Genomic DNA, 17,247 nt, shown 5'->3' with positions numbered 1-17,247 from the left:
AATTTGTCTCTCATCGCCGCACCATTAAATTGATATCAGGTCATTAAATATCACGCCGCGGAGTTATGCTAATAAACTTTATGGACTAAAGAAGATTTGTCTGTATACTCACCTCGTAACCAATTGCAGGACTTCATCCCTAAACGCCGGTTTCTACTAGAAGCGCACATAATTCTTTACCATCGAATAATTTCCACCTGTCTCACCTAAAGTTCATTCCCTCAGCCGCAGCAGCAACCACAAACACCGCTCCCGCACTTGATTTCATTTTCAATCTCAAGGCCAACAGCAGTTATCTGACCAACCGCAATAGCGCCAGTTAAAATCCATTTCTCACTGCCGCAGCAGTGTTCTCGGACTCCGATTATTCACCAGCCCCAGTTAAACTTGATATTTCTCCACCTCAGTAATTTCGTCCTCTCACGATACTTTGTCAGAGAAAATTGTCAATTTTCTATTTGCAGTTGTGATCCCGGTTTCGTCCTATCACCCAGCTTTTAAATTAATTTTACTTCATTGTTTCAGCAATGAATTCGGCCACTTTCACAATAATTCGTCAGAGTTAATTTTACAATTTTTCTTCCACAGTAGTGATCCAGCCTCCATCCTAACACCCAGCTTTAAATTTATTTTACTTCATTGCCGCAGCAATTATTTCGGCTGCTTCTCCCTTGATAATTGTCAGAGAAAATAACTTTTTCCTACCACATCAGTGATCCAGGTTTTCTTCATCACACCCAGCTGATTAAATTATTTTTACTTCATTGCTGCAGCAATGATTTTGGCTGCTTCTTTTACGATCATTTGTCAAAGATCATTTTTATATTTCTCTACCACAGCAGTGACTCCTGTTTTCGTCCTCACTCCCAGTTTCTAAATTAATTTTACTTCATGGCCGCAGCATTTATTTATTTTCCGGCTGGTTTTTCACTATAATCTGTCACAAAATGTTCTAATTTTCTCTCCCGAAGAAGTGATTCCTGTTGGCGTCCTCAAACCCAGCTTTTAAATGAATTTTACATCATTGCCGCAGCAATGATTTCGGCTGCTTCTTTCACGATTATTTGTCAGAGAACATTTTTATATTTCTCTACCGCAGCAATGATCCTTGTTTTCGTCTTCGCACCCAGCTTTTAAATAAATTTTACTTCATTGCAGCAGCAATGATTTCGTCTGCTTTTTCACAATAATTTGTTAGAAAATGTTTACATTTCTGTTTAAAATTCTGGTTAAATTTCTAGATTTCTGTTTTCGTCCTAGCACCCAACTTTTAAATTAATTTTATTTAATTACCGCAGCAATGTTTCGGCTGCTTTTTCACGATAATCTGTAAAATATATATATATATATATATATATATTTCTCTACCCAGCCGCGATTCCCGTTTATGTCCTCGCACCCAGCCTCTTAAATTAATTTTACTTCATTGCCACAGCAATGATTCGGCTGCTTTTCACAATTATTTCTCGGAAAAAAAAAATGTATTTCTCTACTGCAGCCTTGATTCCTGTTTTCGTCCTTGCACCCAGCTTTTAAATAAATTTTACTTCATTGCCGCAGCAATGATTTCAAGCCGCTTCTCCCACAATAATTGTCAAAAAAAATTATTTTCTCTACTTAATCAGTGGTCCAGATTTTCGCTACCCAGTCTCACAAAGTTTCGTGATATAGTCACGTATTTTTTTGATTCTTTTTTCGTGCTATTATCACGAAATTTCGTGTTTTTTCGTGATCGTATAACGAATTCCTGTTTTCGTGTGATTATCACGTATTGGTTACTCAACTGCTTTTTCCTATTTTTAAACCATTGTCGCTTCGGTTTAGGGTTAGATTTGGTGCTTGCATTAGAAAGTCACTTTATATATTGGTTTATACTATTTTTTCTGATTTATTTTTTTATATGTCGCCTGGCGTTGGGGTTAGAGTTGGGTTTGGTTAGGGATGTCATTTTATGTAAATCTAACCCTAAACCGAAGCGACAATGGTAAGAAAATAGGACAAAACAGTTGAGTAACCAATACGTGATAATCACACGAAAACAGCAATTCGTTATACGATCACGAAAAAACACGAAATTTCGTGATAATAGCACGAAAAAAGAATCAAAAAAAAAAATACGTGACTATATAACGAAATTTCGTGAGACTGGGCTGGATTTTCGTCACCACACCCAACTTTTAAATTCATTTTACTTCATTGCCGTAGCAGTGATTTCGGCCGCTTACTATAATTTGTCAGAATTTTTATTTCTCTTTACCGCAGCAGATCCTGGCCTTCGTCCTCACGGCCAGTTTTCAATAAGCTTTAATTTAAAAAATGTTAGGGGCGAGAGGGAACTTTCCCCTGTCGTCGACAGTCTTAAATATAGTTTATGAACTTCTAGCTCCGTTCTTGGATTTTTTGTTTTGTTTAGCTAAACTTTACTTTTGAGAATTGATCACAGATTAAAGCTCAATTGTTCACAAAACGAGAGCACCTTACGTTTGCAATCCAGGGCACAGTCAAACTTACAACAATGGCTGAGCCGCAGTATTCATGTATGTGGGTGCGTCTCCGTGTACCGGTCGATAGCCTGCAAACGAGCCGTTTGCTCTTGCGTTTGTAATAATTTTTTCATACGAGAGTGCTTGCTGATAGCACACATACACGTCTATTTGATGTCTACGCTACATTTTCACCTGCAAGATGTAATTTTTGATGATTAAATTGCACATCTGCAATACATGACTCGCCCTTCTCAAATTCTCACTATACCCGCTGCAGAGATGTGGTGCGTGCGCGACGCGAATGCTCTGCTCATGAAACTGATCAACGATTTTTCTATTGAATGCCAAATTCGGAAAGTTTGACTTTGGTTCATAAAAGCAAAGCGGCTGGCTGGCAGCAAGCCAATTGGGCGGCAGGCTGCCGTGAAATTTTATTCCAGGTTGTTATGAGCTGTTTACTCACCCAGATTTTTTTTTTCCCAGAGCTCCAGATCCTTATCATGCTTTTTCAGTCGTACACGTGCTGTCTACGTGTCCAGAGGTGTCATTTCAAACGCATCCCTGATAGCACACGTACATCTCGAAGATGTCTATTTGATGGCTGTGTTTACATCTGCAAGTCACATTATTTAGATTGTTTGCTCATCTGCAATACGTCTCTGGGACGTTTCCTAAAAGATGTCATAGACATATTAAAGATGTTTTTGATTTATAATGTATGTAAAGCGCTAATGTAAAGCAGCTCTTTCTAAGACCTTTATAAGATGTTTTAACACACCAAATGTATTCCACTTCTCCAGATCTTTATCAGACATCTTACAGTCGTACCCGTGCTATCTGGGATTAAACGGTGCCGTGCTAGCTGCAAAGCTAAGTGGATCACGTCTTTGGACTTTGATCTCACAGCGTAGTCTACGTATTATAACAATCGAGAAACACTGCTTTTTCCCATAAACTGACCGGCCGCAGATGCATATTCTATAACATCCATATATTTTTTTTATACATATTCACGCTTTTTCAATTCATGCATCGCCTCGCAGAGCCATCTGCAAGGCGATGTAACAAAAAATGTCAGTCTTCCGTTCCAGTTTTAATTTTATTCTTATTCTTTATTCTTATTTGTTGACACTTATATCAACGAGAAACCCCGGGACCACTAGCTTTTTTTATCTGCCCAGTCCCACCCGCAGCAAAGGTAAGCTGCATGCTCCCACAAGGTTCGAGTTGGGTCCCGCTGGTCCCACCGGATACCAACCTCTTAACACAGTTCTCTAAAGTAAGCAGACGAGCCCACAAAATAGTCACAAGATGTTCTTATTTTGCGTTTTTCCTCCTATAGAAATTTATCCTAAATAATATAGTCCGTTGCTCCAAAAAACGTGTTCACGATTGTTTCCAATGTTCGTGTGTTTTTTGCGCAGTTATTTGTCAACAAAAATCTAATGAACATGTTGGCTAATTATCAACCACAATCAGCCTCTAACAACCTTTCGCTCGATACGCATTGATTTCAGCAGTGATTTTGTCCCGCTCATACTACCACAGTATTGATCCCAGCCGATTGTGCTCTTATTTAACAGTTGCCGCAACCTTTTTTCTCACTGCCTTAGTAGTGATCTTATCCCGCTCGCTCCGAAGCCCCAGACAGCGCATTTCCTACTCCCGCAGGAGTTATTATTTGTTTATTTGACAGGGACCGTACAAGCAAACATAGTTACAATACATAGCCTGTAACTGATGCGTAGCATATAGTGTCTATAGCTAGAGCTAAAATAAGCCCAAATTTCGCACACTTTTTTCCGTATAACTTTGCTCACTGCCGCAGCAGTGATTTCATAACGCTCGCACTCCCGCAGTAGTGATTCAGCCTTGCTCCCCTTTGAGCCCCAGTCCGTTCGCTTCCCAGTAACTCCCGCAGGAGTCTGAAGCCAAAAAATTTCGCACAGCTTTTTCCGTATAACTTTGCTCACAGCCACAGCAGTGATTTCATAACGCTCGCACTACCGCAGTAGTGATTCAGCCTTGCTCCCGCAGGAGCCCCAGTCCGTGCGCTTCCCAGTAACTCCCGCAGGAGTCTTAAGCCAAAATTTTCGCACAGCTTTGTTTGTTAACTTTGCTCACTGCCGCAGCAGTGATTTCATAACGCTTGCACTACCACAGTAGTGATTCAGCCTTGCTCCCGCAGGAGCCCCAGGCCGCACGCTTCCCATTGACTCCCGCAGGAGTCTTAAGCTGAAACTTTGCACATCTTTTTCTGTACAATTCTTTCACTGCCGCAGCAGTGATTTCATCTTCGCTCTTACTACCGCAGTAGTAATTCAGTAAGAGGAAGAAGAAATGGTTTGATGATATTCTACCCATTTTTTGGGGGGGAGAGAGAGGATAATCTTACAGACCTTAATTACTCGCAGGCTCCTGCTCAACTTACTGTCCATCAAACACTCTTTTGGGGGTTGAACTTGTGGCTCGAGCCCTAGCCTCAGGTTCGCTCTCTCTGAAGGTTCAGAGCTCAGGTACAGAGCTCCCTTCGAGGACAGCAAGCCAAGTTTGTTTACCATTAATCATTAAGACCTGAATGCGCAGGCGAACTAGTGAAATGCAGTTCTAAAAGTAGGTTCGGGAGGAGCCTAAACATTCAGGCCTGTCAATCATCATCATCATCATGGGCGTATATAAGGCAGCCTTCAGGCCTTCCTGTCCAGCTGCTTTCTTTTCCGACATCCCTCCTCCTCCCCATCTCCACCTTCACTCTCTCCTTCTTCCTCTTTGCAGTTCAGTTGCAGGGGGTTGAACTTGTGGCTCGAGCCCTAGCCTCAGGTTCGCTCTCTCTGAAGGTTCAGAGCTCAGGTACAGAGCTCCCTTCGAGGACAGCAAGCCAAGTTTGTTTACCATTAATCATTAAGACCTGAATGCGCAGGCGAACTAGTGAAATACAACTTAACCTGCTTAGTTTTACCCTGTGTAAAAACTACAATTATTTAGTGCAACAGGTTTCATCGCAACAGGTTTCATCGCAAATATATATATATATATATATATTAGGCAACCCTAAACTCCACATGCAGTGTGAGCTTCACATGCAGTCTCTTAGTTTGTCATATTTATATTCACAATTCCTATTTCTTTATTAATTTGAAGATTAAGATTTAGTCCTTTAATATTTTAATGTTTTGCCCTGCACTTCTGTTTTAAGTTGCTTGACACACCGTATGGTGCTTAAAATACAGAACTTAGAATTTTTTTCTCAGAGGTCAAACTTTGAGGTGAAAATTTACAAATACAAAATTGTAAACTTTAAATATTTTATTGTGTATACTGTTTACAGACATACACAGAAACCTTTCAAAAAATAATGTATTTTTATTTGGATACCTACTGACAAGCGTTAGCCAGTGCCTTCCCTTTTATCTTTAGGAGCAGAGTTTTAGAGAAAGGTCTTTTACTTTTACTAAGATTTGACTTTACTATTACGAATGCATACAACACTTGGTGTTGATTAAACATCTTGATTTAAAGTGTTTTGTATTGATTGAAACCAAAGGTCTGAAGCCTGAATGCTTCACAAGCAGTTAGGTCATAAAACTAGCAGACCTCTATTATGTTGAGTTCACTTTTGTGTCTGGGTAATGTGAAAAAAAATCATGAAAATAAAAATATATAATGAATACATTGTTTATGCTTGAATAAAAAACACACAGAGAAATGATCCACAATCTGTCTGTAATAATAATAACCTTTATTAATACTGGAAGTTTATAAAAGCAATGTTTACTCGTTTATTCCAGAAACATTATAAAAAAGTTAAATGAACAACCCAAAACATAGGGAGAGGTTTTTAAAGCCATTGCAGAAAATCCACTTTAAGATAAAAATCACTTTAAGTCAATAGTTTCGGACATTTCTAAAAAAAAAAAACATGACAGCAAGTACATATCTGATTAGAATGAATTCTGAATACATTTGTTATTCATCATACACTAAGCATTAATGTATGTAAAATATAAAGAAAAAAAATTTCACCTTATGGTACATTCAGTTTGATAATCAAAGCTTTCATTGTTAAAAAAAGTCCTGCTTAGGTAAAAAAAGTTTCTTCCAAACAAAAAATATCACAGTTATCCAAACGTTTGTCAACAACACTACGACAGGCTCTATCTCCCACACACTGACCCACACACAGTCCTCTGCAGTTGTATGACAGTACCTATAGCCCATTAACATGTGTTCATACTTCCTGAAGGTAAAGGCATATTCATTTCCCTAGCAAAAGGTGCACCGTTAAAAAAACCTAAAAGAATTTGCAAATTGGAACCTAGCAAGAAGATATAAGCCGATAACCAACAAATATATTGTAATGCCAATACCAAGACTGACATGGTTAAGTTTGCGTGCCATGCTGGAGTTTTTCTTTGCCATTTGTCGGTGTCCAAACAGGTTTGCATTTCGAGTCTGTAAAAGTAAATAATAAAACATTTGTACACTTGTGTATTTCATCTTTTATACATAAATAAAAGAGTTTCACAGAGTGGTATAAAAACATAAAAACATTATTAAAGTGAAATAAAAACAACATCATGGTGTACAGTAATTTTAAATAGAAATGGTTGTTTAATTTTAAATGTAATAAGTAAAACAAAAACTTTAAAAAGGCCATTAACCATTTAAAGAGTGGAAAATACTTTCTGTATCTTTTGCCAAACATGAGAACATTTTAGGTGATAATATAACAGAGTTTACATTTATTTAGGATGCTTTTAGTCATAACATAATTCTTTTAGATACATTTATGTTCTTTCATAGTTTTGATGAGTTTACTATCATTATAGTGTAATATCTACATATGTACTGTACATATATAACTTAAGTATTATATTAATATATACCTTAAGACACATGTGTAATAGGCTTGAAAAGGTACATGAATACTTACTGTGATGGAGTAAACCAGAGCAGAAAGGCCAAGAGGTAAAAAACAGCACAGTGTGGTAAAGATGGAGTAACCCAGGTAATCTGGCAGTGGTTTATCCAGTGGAGTGATGATCACATTAACTTCCGGCTGCAGGGTGACCACCTGATATTCTGGATGAATTTCTTTATCCCCCCCTGAAGGCTTATTCAGTAACTTGCTGATACCCATTTTGGTGTCTTTTGGACTTTTCTATTTTTTCTCCACGTAGAGCTGAACTCCTTTGTGTGGATCTGGCAAAGCCTGGAAGAGGGAGTTATAAGATGTTGGGGTGGAGCTATAGAAGGTGTGTTACCATTGGCTGACATGACATCTTGCGTAATCTTCTTGTGAAATTCTGGGAAATGACAGTGGGTGTTGCATGTCACAATTTTTTTAGGATAAAGATTTTTTTTATATTGGGGCAATTAAGAATGATTGCAATTGTGTCTTCTAGTATGTCCAATTCAAATGCATTTGGTGAAAACACACGCCACGATGTATAAGATTAAAAACCAAAATTATTATAATCCATCTTCCTTTACCTCAATTCCCCAAAATCACGTTACAAAACTTAAATTTAAATGCACCTTCCCAGTCAGTTAGAAATATGTGTTTTATATGCATTTCAGTTTATTTTGCATTTATTTAATGTTGGATGGTCTGTTCATGCCTTAGAGTTAGAAATTACTGGGGGCTTTGAGCAAAAATTTTACCAAGATGAATAAAAATGCCCTTTAAATTCAAGACAAGGGTTAAACTTGTCACTTTACAATAATCATTATGAAAAAATGCAGCATGAAGTTAACATGCTTGATTTTGCAAGTCAATTCAACATACTATTTTAAGATTTGACCTGTGAATAGTTCACATAACTTATAAAACTAGTTGAAGTTGATTAACTTATAATTTTTTAAGCTAAAGTAGCATAAAAATATATATTGCTTTGAAAAAAATGCTGCATTTTTTTTTTACAGTGTAGTAAAAGTTGTGACAGATATCAATGATTCAGGATTGTGTTTAAAGAGAAAGAGTTAATCTGTGAGTTCAGTTTTAAAGTACAGTCATAATAGACTTTCTTTCCTTTGAATTCCATTCATACTGTATGCATGTGGGTGCATGAGACCGGAAACACCTGGGGTAATGATATCACAGCGCCAAGATGAAGGCTGTCTGTCAATAGAAGGGATGACATATTTTTGTTGTTTAACCCCTGAGGTTAGTGAGACACTGGTTCCATTACTAAAAAGCCCATTCATTTTTTCCCATAGACTTTTGGATTATTGCAAAAAAATAAGCGCTGTGTTTGATAAACGTTTATGGACGTTTTGCCCAACAAGATAATCTTCAGATGAACACAACTTTTATGAATTTTGGAGTCTATGCGTTTAGTAGAAATAAAACACAAACAAATGTAGACTTCAAAAGTTCAGTTGTGTTCATCTGTGTAGATTATCTTGTTGGACAAAATGTTTAAGTGCCATAAACTTTTGTTAAACACAGTACTTGTTGTTTGTGGTAATCCAAAAGTCTATGGGAAAAAAAGTTATGGTGTCCTACTAACTTCACTATGTAATGATTAAAAAACGCTTCCCTGCCAATGACGAGTTTTCCATCAAATCCATATTTTCACTATTATCCACCAGCTGGTGCTCTTACCCAACTTATAAAACTTGAAAGTATTCCCATAGAGCAAACAGTTCAAACTCTGTGTATGTTTTTATGATCGCTGTGCATGAGACCGGAAACATGGGATGACATATTTTTTTAACAACTTTTTGTTAAACACAGTACTTATTTTTTTGTGATAATCCAAAAGTCTATGGGGAAAAAAATGACTGGTGCCCTGCTTACTTCCTACAAAAATATGTCATCCATTGCGGCACTTAGGAGGTTTTTCAAAACCCTCCAAATCAGAATCGTTAAAAGAGAGTTACGACAATGGAAGTCCAAAAAACTTGGTCGTCGTTGAAAAGCCATTTTTTACATTTCTAGAAATTGTTCACAAAACCATGGTAATACTGATAATATGTGTGAATTTAGGTTTGGTGTGAATATACAGTATTGTTTAAGCCATTTGTCAAAACGATAGCTAATCGAACAAGCAGCCACAAGAACCGACACGTGAATGACTTCAAAGTACCACAAGAGCATTTTGATAGCAGTCTCTTCTGTATTATTTCTCGAATTGCTCTTGTGAGATTTTGATGGCATCATCTGCCTCTCGGTTTTTGTTGCACCACATGAAGTCGAACAAGCCTGTATCAGTCACTGATCAGGGGCGGCAGTGGCCTAGTGGTTCATGTAGGTTGTCTCCAAACCGGAAGGTTGGTGGTTCAATCCCCGGCTCCACCGGACCAAGTGTCGAGGTGTCCTTGACCAAGACACCTAACCCCAGCTGCTCCCGACGAGCTTTGCATGACTGACACCACCGCCGTCCGTGAATGTGTGAGTGAATAGGTGAATGTGAGGCTAATTGTAAAGTGCTTTGGATGGCCATAGGTCTGTTAAAAGCGCTATATAAATGCAGTCCATTTACCATTAGCGTAGCCGTCAAAAAACAGGACGTAGGGGGGTCCTGTACGGGCCAAATCAATTAAGCACAAAATACGGGACAGCTATCACAGCAGTAGGTAGTATTTTTATGTATACATCAATGTTTTCTGACAAAAAAATCCACTAATAAGATTAGTGTGGTCATTTATTGGTATGTGCCTTGGTAACATGTTTTACACTGCCTCCAACTTTAAAATGCATCACACTGTGTATGTAAGCTTACAATATGTATTCATGTTTATAATGTACAAATGACTGTGTAGGCCTATCTCATGCATGTTTGATTTATAAATATACAAAGAACAAGATAAAAAAATCATAAGGCATTTCTTTATTTAATATCAGTGTCATTTTGTCATGTTGATAATATGAACATCTGATGGGAGATGTTATCTTCATTAATTTAAATTATTATAAATCCCTAAACGTATAATATATGCATTTTATTAATGCTATTTATTAACAGATTCATGAATGCATTTAATTTAATTAACAAGCAGAATCACTGTGTCACATGTACATGCCATTGCTTTTAATAGCGTTTAGTATCTCTAATTAATTACACAATAATTGAAAAATCTGCATTTAAGAGAATGAAATTGACCATTAAAAGGCTGTTTGTGGTTTGATATGTTTTGCTAACGTTATCCTGCCTGTCCTAGTGTGATCTGTTTTCTAGTAACATCCCCTGATTGTACTAATTTAATGAGAAATAATCCACTACAAATGCATTGATGCACAAAGTGATTTGATGCACGTGTAGTGCTAATAGTCAATCATAGTTTTCAAACTTCTTTAGTTGTAAAACTTTCATCAAGTTCATCACATTCAGTCTTTTCTACTGCAGCTAAAAAAGATCGGACATCCGGGCAAGGACGGATTATTCAATGGGCATTATGGGCACTGGCCATTCACTTGATAACAGACCTCTATTATGTTGTGCTCCCTTTTGTGTCTGGTTAATGTGAAAAGAAAATAATGAAAAGAAAAAAGTTGTTTGTGATAAATGTATTGTTTATAAGCTTGAATAAACACACGCATATACGCACACACACACACACACAAACACAACCCGCAATCGGTCTAATAATAACCTTTATTGAAACTGGACCTTTATAAAAGCATTGTTTATATAGTGCTATTCCAGAAACGTTATAAGAAAGTTACAAGAACAACCCAAAACATAGGGAGAGGTTTTTTAAAGCCATTGCAAAAAAATCCACTTCAATGTATAAAAGTCAATAGTTTTGCACTTTTCTAAAAAAAAACATGATAGCAAGTACATATCTGCTTAGAATCAAATACTAAGCGTTAATGTATATACAATATCTATTTAAAATATAGAGAAAAAAACATTTCACCTTATGGTACATTTTTTGTTTCACAATCAAAGATTTCATTGTTAAAAACATTAAGTAATTAACTTCAAAACATCTGTATAAAAATAAAGACTTAATAAACCCCATACCAGAATCTGTTGTGGATTCAGCAGCTCCATAAAAATTTTTCTATCAAAAGATTAACATTTTTCCAAGTCTTGCTTGGATAAAAAAGTCTCTTGCAAACATCAAATATCACAGTTATTCAAAAGTTCATCAACAACAATACGGCGAGCTCTCTCTCCCACACACAGTCCTCAGAAGTTGTATGACAGTAACTTAAAGGAACAGTATGTAGGATTGTGGCCAAAACTGATATTGCAATCACAAAACTTGTGGCTAAAACTGGTACTGCAATCACACAACTGGTGGCCAATAGACCCCTTCAAGGTTTGTAAACATTGAATGACTATCGGGTGCACGCGCAGCATGGGATCAAACTGTTCATACCATCCAGGCTTTATAATTTAATCTAACAGGGCTGAAAAATTATGACTTGCCTCAAATGAAGTGAGCACTACAAACAGAAGCCTCTTTGATCTTTGCATTGTCCCAGTCTGCACGTTAATTGCTTGCAGCCACAGAAACTTAATGGAAGACCTGGTGCGATTTTCACAGCCCACGACGTAAGTAGGCATTTTTGACGATACCGAATAATACGCAACTCAATCTGCTGAAATGACTTTTCTGACCCCGACATGCGCAGTGGGAACCGCCTGTGACGTGAACCGTGAAGGGGTTTATACACAACATGTCAACATAAACATCAGTTGAGGGCTGCAACTCCACTTTTTAAATGACAATATCCTAGCCGGACCACTGTTGTCAGTGATATATGTATTTGAAATGAAAATTATTTTTTTAATGTCTAGTGACATATCAGGACCATTTTATGATTAGTTGATATAAATTTCTTAAATACTGTTCCTTTAATGTCAATATGGGCCATTAATGTGTGTTCATACTTCCTGAAGCTAAATGAATATTCATTTCCCAGCAAAAGGTATACGGCTAAAGACAAGGAACCCTTTTATTTTATAGTAGGCCAAAAAAAATATAAAAGCTGACAACTAACAAAAATATTGTCACGCCAATACGAAGACTGATATAGTTAAGTTTGCATGCAATTCTGGAGTTTTTTTTTGCAATTTGTCGGTGTCCAAGCAGGTTTGCATTTTGAGTCTGTAAAAGTGAATAATAAAACATTAGTGTGTTGTACAGCACCTTTCATACATCAATAAAAGAGTTTCACGCAGGTTGGTATAAAAACAAAAAACAAGCATCATTAAAGTGAAATAAAAATGTTTACTTTTAAAATAGAAATGGTTGTCTTATTTCAAATGTAATGAGTAGTAATAATCAGGGCTAATCATTAAAACAAAAACTATAAAAAGGTCATTAACCATTTGAAGAGTGGATTACTTTCTGTATCTTTTGCCAAACACGAGAACATGTTTAGGTGAAGGGTGATATATTTAAATAACATATTTACATTTTTTTATCTGCTTTTAGTCATAACATTCTTATTAATGCATTTATGTTATTTCATAGTTTCGATGAGTTTACTATCATTAATATCTACATATGTACTGTACATACAGTATAACTTAAGTATTACATTAGTATATACCATAAGACAGGTAAAAGGCTTGAAAAGATGTAAGAAAGTTACATGAATACTTATTAATACTTACTGTGATGGAGTAAACCAAAGCAGCAAGGCCAACAGGTAAAAAACAGCACAGCGTGGTGAAGATGGAGAAACACATGTGATCTGGCAGTGGTTTATCCAGTGGAGTGTTGATCACTTGAACTTTCGGCTGCAGGGTGACCACTTGATATTCTGGATTCTTTTTTTTATCCCCATCTGAAGGCTTATTCAGTAACTGGCTGATACCCATTTTGCTCTCTACTCTTTTGGACTTTTCTCTTGTTTCTCCACGTAGAGCTGAACTCCTTTGTGTGGATCTGGCAAAGCCTGGAAGATGGAGTTATAAGCTGTTGGGGTGGAGCTATAGAAGGTGTGCATATAACCATTGGCTGACATGACTTCTTGCGTAACCCATTTGTGAAATTCTGAGAAATGACAGTGGGTGATGCATGTCACAACTTCCTAAAAACCTTTTTGCGATACAGAAGAAATGTTATATTTGGGGCACTTAAAAAGGATTGCAGTTGTGTCTCCTAGTGTGTCCAATTAAAATACACTTGGTGAAAACACACGCCACGAGGGATAACATTTAAAGGCAAAAGTATTATAATCCATCTCCCTTCAGCTTATTTCCCCAAAATCATAATTACAGGATTTGACTTAAATTTAAATGCACCGTCCCAGTCTATTGGAAATATGTATCTTATATGCATTTCAGTCCATTCTGCATTTATTTAAAGGAACAGTATGTAGGATTGTGGCCAAAACTGGTACTGCAATCACAAAACTTGTGGCTAAAACTGGTACTGCAGTCACTCAATTGGTGGCCAATACACAAAATGACAACATAAACATCAGTTGAGGGCTGCAACTCCACTTTTTAAATGACAATATCCTGGCAGGACAACTTTTGTCAGTGAAATAAGTATTTGAAATGAAAATGTTTTCTTAATGTCTAGTGACATAACAGGGCCATTTTATGATTTATTGATATACATTTCTTACATACTGCTCCTTTAATGCTGGATGGTCTGTTAAATTAAACAAATGTATTATGACTGTCATGAGCAAAATAAATTGTGCAAATTAAAACAAGTGTCAATGATACATTTACATCTATTCAAGTTGTAGAGTCCTAACAAAAAAAAAGGTGGTGTAAGCTGTTACCCTCGACCCCAAATGACCAAAAACGTCAGAAGTTAAAAATGTTTTCCTGTTCTTAATTGATTTTCTATTAACATGACAATTATAACAGTTAAATATGTAGTTTATTCCTACTTATGCATAATTCTTCACCTATTCTTTGATTAGGAAGTTATAAGATTTTCCAAACAAATATGGACAGATTTACATTACAGTGACTGTGGGTCATGTCTTGCCTTACAGATTTTCAAGGTTTGAATAATGAAAGCATTGTCCAATCCATGAAATTGGAGGTTGATCATAATCTTACCATTCATTTTTAAAACAAGAATTTGTGCTTATTTAAGAGATGTCTTAAGAATAAATGTAAATCTGTGTAGTATTTCTTAATTCTTTACTAGTTTTTATATATAGATATATTTTCATTTTTATCCTATAGTTATTCAATTCTTCATTACTTATCCCCTTCATGTTAATCTTTACATGATATTAGATGTTATTTTTGATATATTTGAATATTTGATGTTTACTCTGCAAAACTACAGCTTACATTATATCATGCTGTAGTTAAACATCAAATATTTTAACAAGAACCGACACGCAGATGACGTCTGCCTTCTTAACATGTTTTACACTGCCTCCAACAACTTAAAAGCTTAAAATAAATTACACTGTGAAGTTTATAAGCTTATAATGTTTATTCATGTTTATAACTGACCGTGTGCTGTATAGGCATTTGTATCTCGTGCCTGTTTGATTTATAGATATACAAAGAACAAGATTAAAAAGACCCATAAGAGACTTCATCATTTTATTTATTACAAAGTATAATTATACTCAATATCGTTTTCTTTTTATTGATAGTATGAACATCTGATGGGATTGAAATTGATCATCATCAATTTAAATTATTATTAACTCTAAACGTATAATATTTGATTTTTATTAATAAAAGTTAGTAATAAATTACTTTATATCATTTAATTTATTTGTCATTTAATAGTTAACCAGCAGAATCAAATGACACAAACACCCATTTTTTTTTTTTTTGCGTTTAGTTTCTCTAATTAATTACACAATAATTTAAGAATCTGCATTTAAAAGAATGAAATTTAACAAAATTTGTGGTTTGTTATGTGTTGCACAAATGCATTGATGCACAAAGTGATTTGATGCACACATGTAGTGCTAATAGACAATCTTATTTTTTTAAAGTCTCAAGTCTTAAAACTTCCATCAAGTTCATCACATTCAGTGTTTTCTGCTGCAAATCGAGTTGACAACTTTCGGCCGGGAACTTTTGAGAGGCTCCATTGGATTGAATGGAGTTTACTCTCTTTTCAATGGCTCCACATCCTTTAGATGGAACCTTCACAGCCTTGGCTATCCCAAGATTCAATGTGCACCTGTGACGTCTTTGTATTTAAAAAAATAACATTCATAGTTAAAAAGTGTGTATTATGCTAATTATAGGTGCTTTTGACTGTTTTACTATTATAAATGATGTTTTAATGATGTGAATTAATATTATTGTTGTAATATTGTGCAACGTAGCATTTTACTTTTCACTTTTTTAGGTAGGTGGTTGCAATCAATTTATTAAAGCTACATTTAAACAAGAGGTTTTTTTTAAATGTAGCTAAAATAAATTGATTGCGACCATTTACCTTAAAAAAATGGAGTAAATTGAGTGAATAATTTTTTCAGTGTATGGCGGAAGAGCACTTAGTTTGCAGCACTTTGATGTTACTGGGCCAGAGGTCGAAGTGCTGCAAACTAAGTGCTCTTCCGCCATAAACAAATTTGGCAACGAATTAACAAAGCATTCCTTCATCAGCAGCACTCATACTGTTTTTTGAAAGGGGCTTGGATAGGATCAAGCAACGGTTTGTTAAAGTCCATTATTTTAATTAATTGCCTCCTGATGTTAAAATGTTACAAATTTCTGCCCTATGGGTGAATAGCTCTGTGATTTCAGGTAGGCATTTAAGTCTGAGATCTGGTCAAACATGTCCGTGCCAATGGTTCAAGCTGCTTTAAGGCATAAAATGCATGAACTTGATAGCGGGCTCTCATTATGTTGAGTTCACCTTTGTGTCTGCATCATGTTCTTGTACACCTTTGAGAAATCAGAGACATGCTGCTAATATTTTATAGTTTAAAATAAGTTACAATTTTGGAAAAAAATTATATATACACACAGTACTGTGCAAAAGTCTTAGGCCTTCTCTTGTTGTTAGGGTTAAGTTTTAATGTCATTCCATATTTATTTTTTGTATCTATTTTATTAAGATACAAACAGAAAATACAGGAAATATGTACAAAAAAAATAAAAAATAAAAATTTCCAGGACTAAATGTCTTCTTTAGGCATTGTCTGTGTTTAGTGTGACCTCTCTTGGCACTAAATTCATCTTGAGCGTTTTTGAACAGAATGAAGTAAAAAGACTTTAAAAAAAAAATAGGATTTAATTTTATTTAGGTTTCAGTAGTTTCATGCTATACTGCTCAAGTGGAAGTGGAGTTTAACCTAAACCCTTGACACATCAGTTTACATTTTTATACAGTTTTTATTACTATATACACATTTCCTGTATTTTCTGGATGTAAAGAGACTGAGAAACGATTATATGATCACTATAACATTGCAAAAACAACAAATCTAATGGTAGCACGGTGGCATAAGACTTTTGCACAGTACTGTATATATATATATATTATATATAAGTATTTAAGAAATTGACAGAAATAACCCACCCATCTGTATCTGTGACCTCCAGGTTGAGAACATTTGTCCTGGAGAAACCTGTGGTTAAAAAGTGATATTGGTCTGGAATGAATAATATTGACCTTTTTTAATGATTGATTAAAAACAATTTACCCCACAACTTCAAAATAAGGATGGATTTTGTAATTCTTTATTTATAAGGCACTTTTTAGTAATCCTGCTGTTGTGACAAAGGAAGAAGAATTGTTTATACAGCAGTTTTCGTTCCTTTTTGGTGGGTGTTAGGAAGGCTTTACGACTATTAGGTTCTGATTCTGTATCGGACGAGTAAACCCTCCTGAGTGCCGGTCAGAGCAC

General features: G+C 35.7%; 2 long non-coding RNA genes across 2 annotated transcripts; both read right to left on the bottom strand.

Annotated features, from left to right (window-relative positions):
• Nucleotides 1-6,204: 6,204 nt before the first annotated feature.
• On the bottom strand, nucleotides 6,205-7,687 carry LOC135717710 (uncharacterized). The gene is made up of 2 exons (XR_010520347.1): nucleotides 7,420-7,687; nucleotides 6,205-6,938 (listed from the first exon to the last, which is right to left on the bottom strand). It is a non-coding gene; the product is annotated as an uncharacterized lncRNA (long non-coding RNA).
• Nucleotides 7,688-11,067: 3,380 nt separating this feature from the next.
• LOC135717712 (uncharacterized) lies at nucleotides 11,068-13,345 on the bottom strand. The gene is made up of 2 exons (XR_010520348.1): nucleotides 13,064-13,345; nucleotides 11,068-12,551 (listed from the first exon to the last, which is right to left on the bottom strand). It is a non-coding gene; the product is annotated as an uncharacterized lncRNA (long non-coding RNA).
• Between the last annotated feature and the right edge of the window lie 3,902 nt (nucleotides 13,346-17,247).

The sequence above is a fragment of the Paramisgurnus dabryanus genome, chromosome 13 (assembly GCF_030506205.2).
Source record: "Paramisgurnus dabryanus chromosome 13, PD_genome_1.1, whole genome shotgun sequence".
Classification (NCBI taxonomy): domain Eukaryota; kingdom Metazoa; phylum Chordata; class Actinopteri; order Cypriniformes; family Cobitidae; genus Paramisgurnus; species Paramisgurnus dabryanus.
The sequence above is the reverse complement of the archived record's forward strand: the minus strand, read 5'-3'. Positions and strand labels throughout refer to the sequence as shown.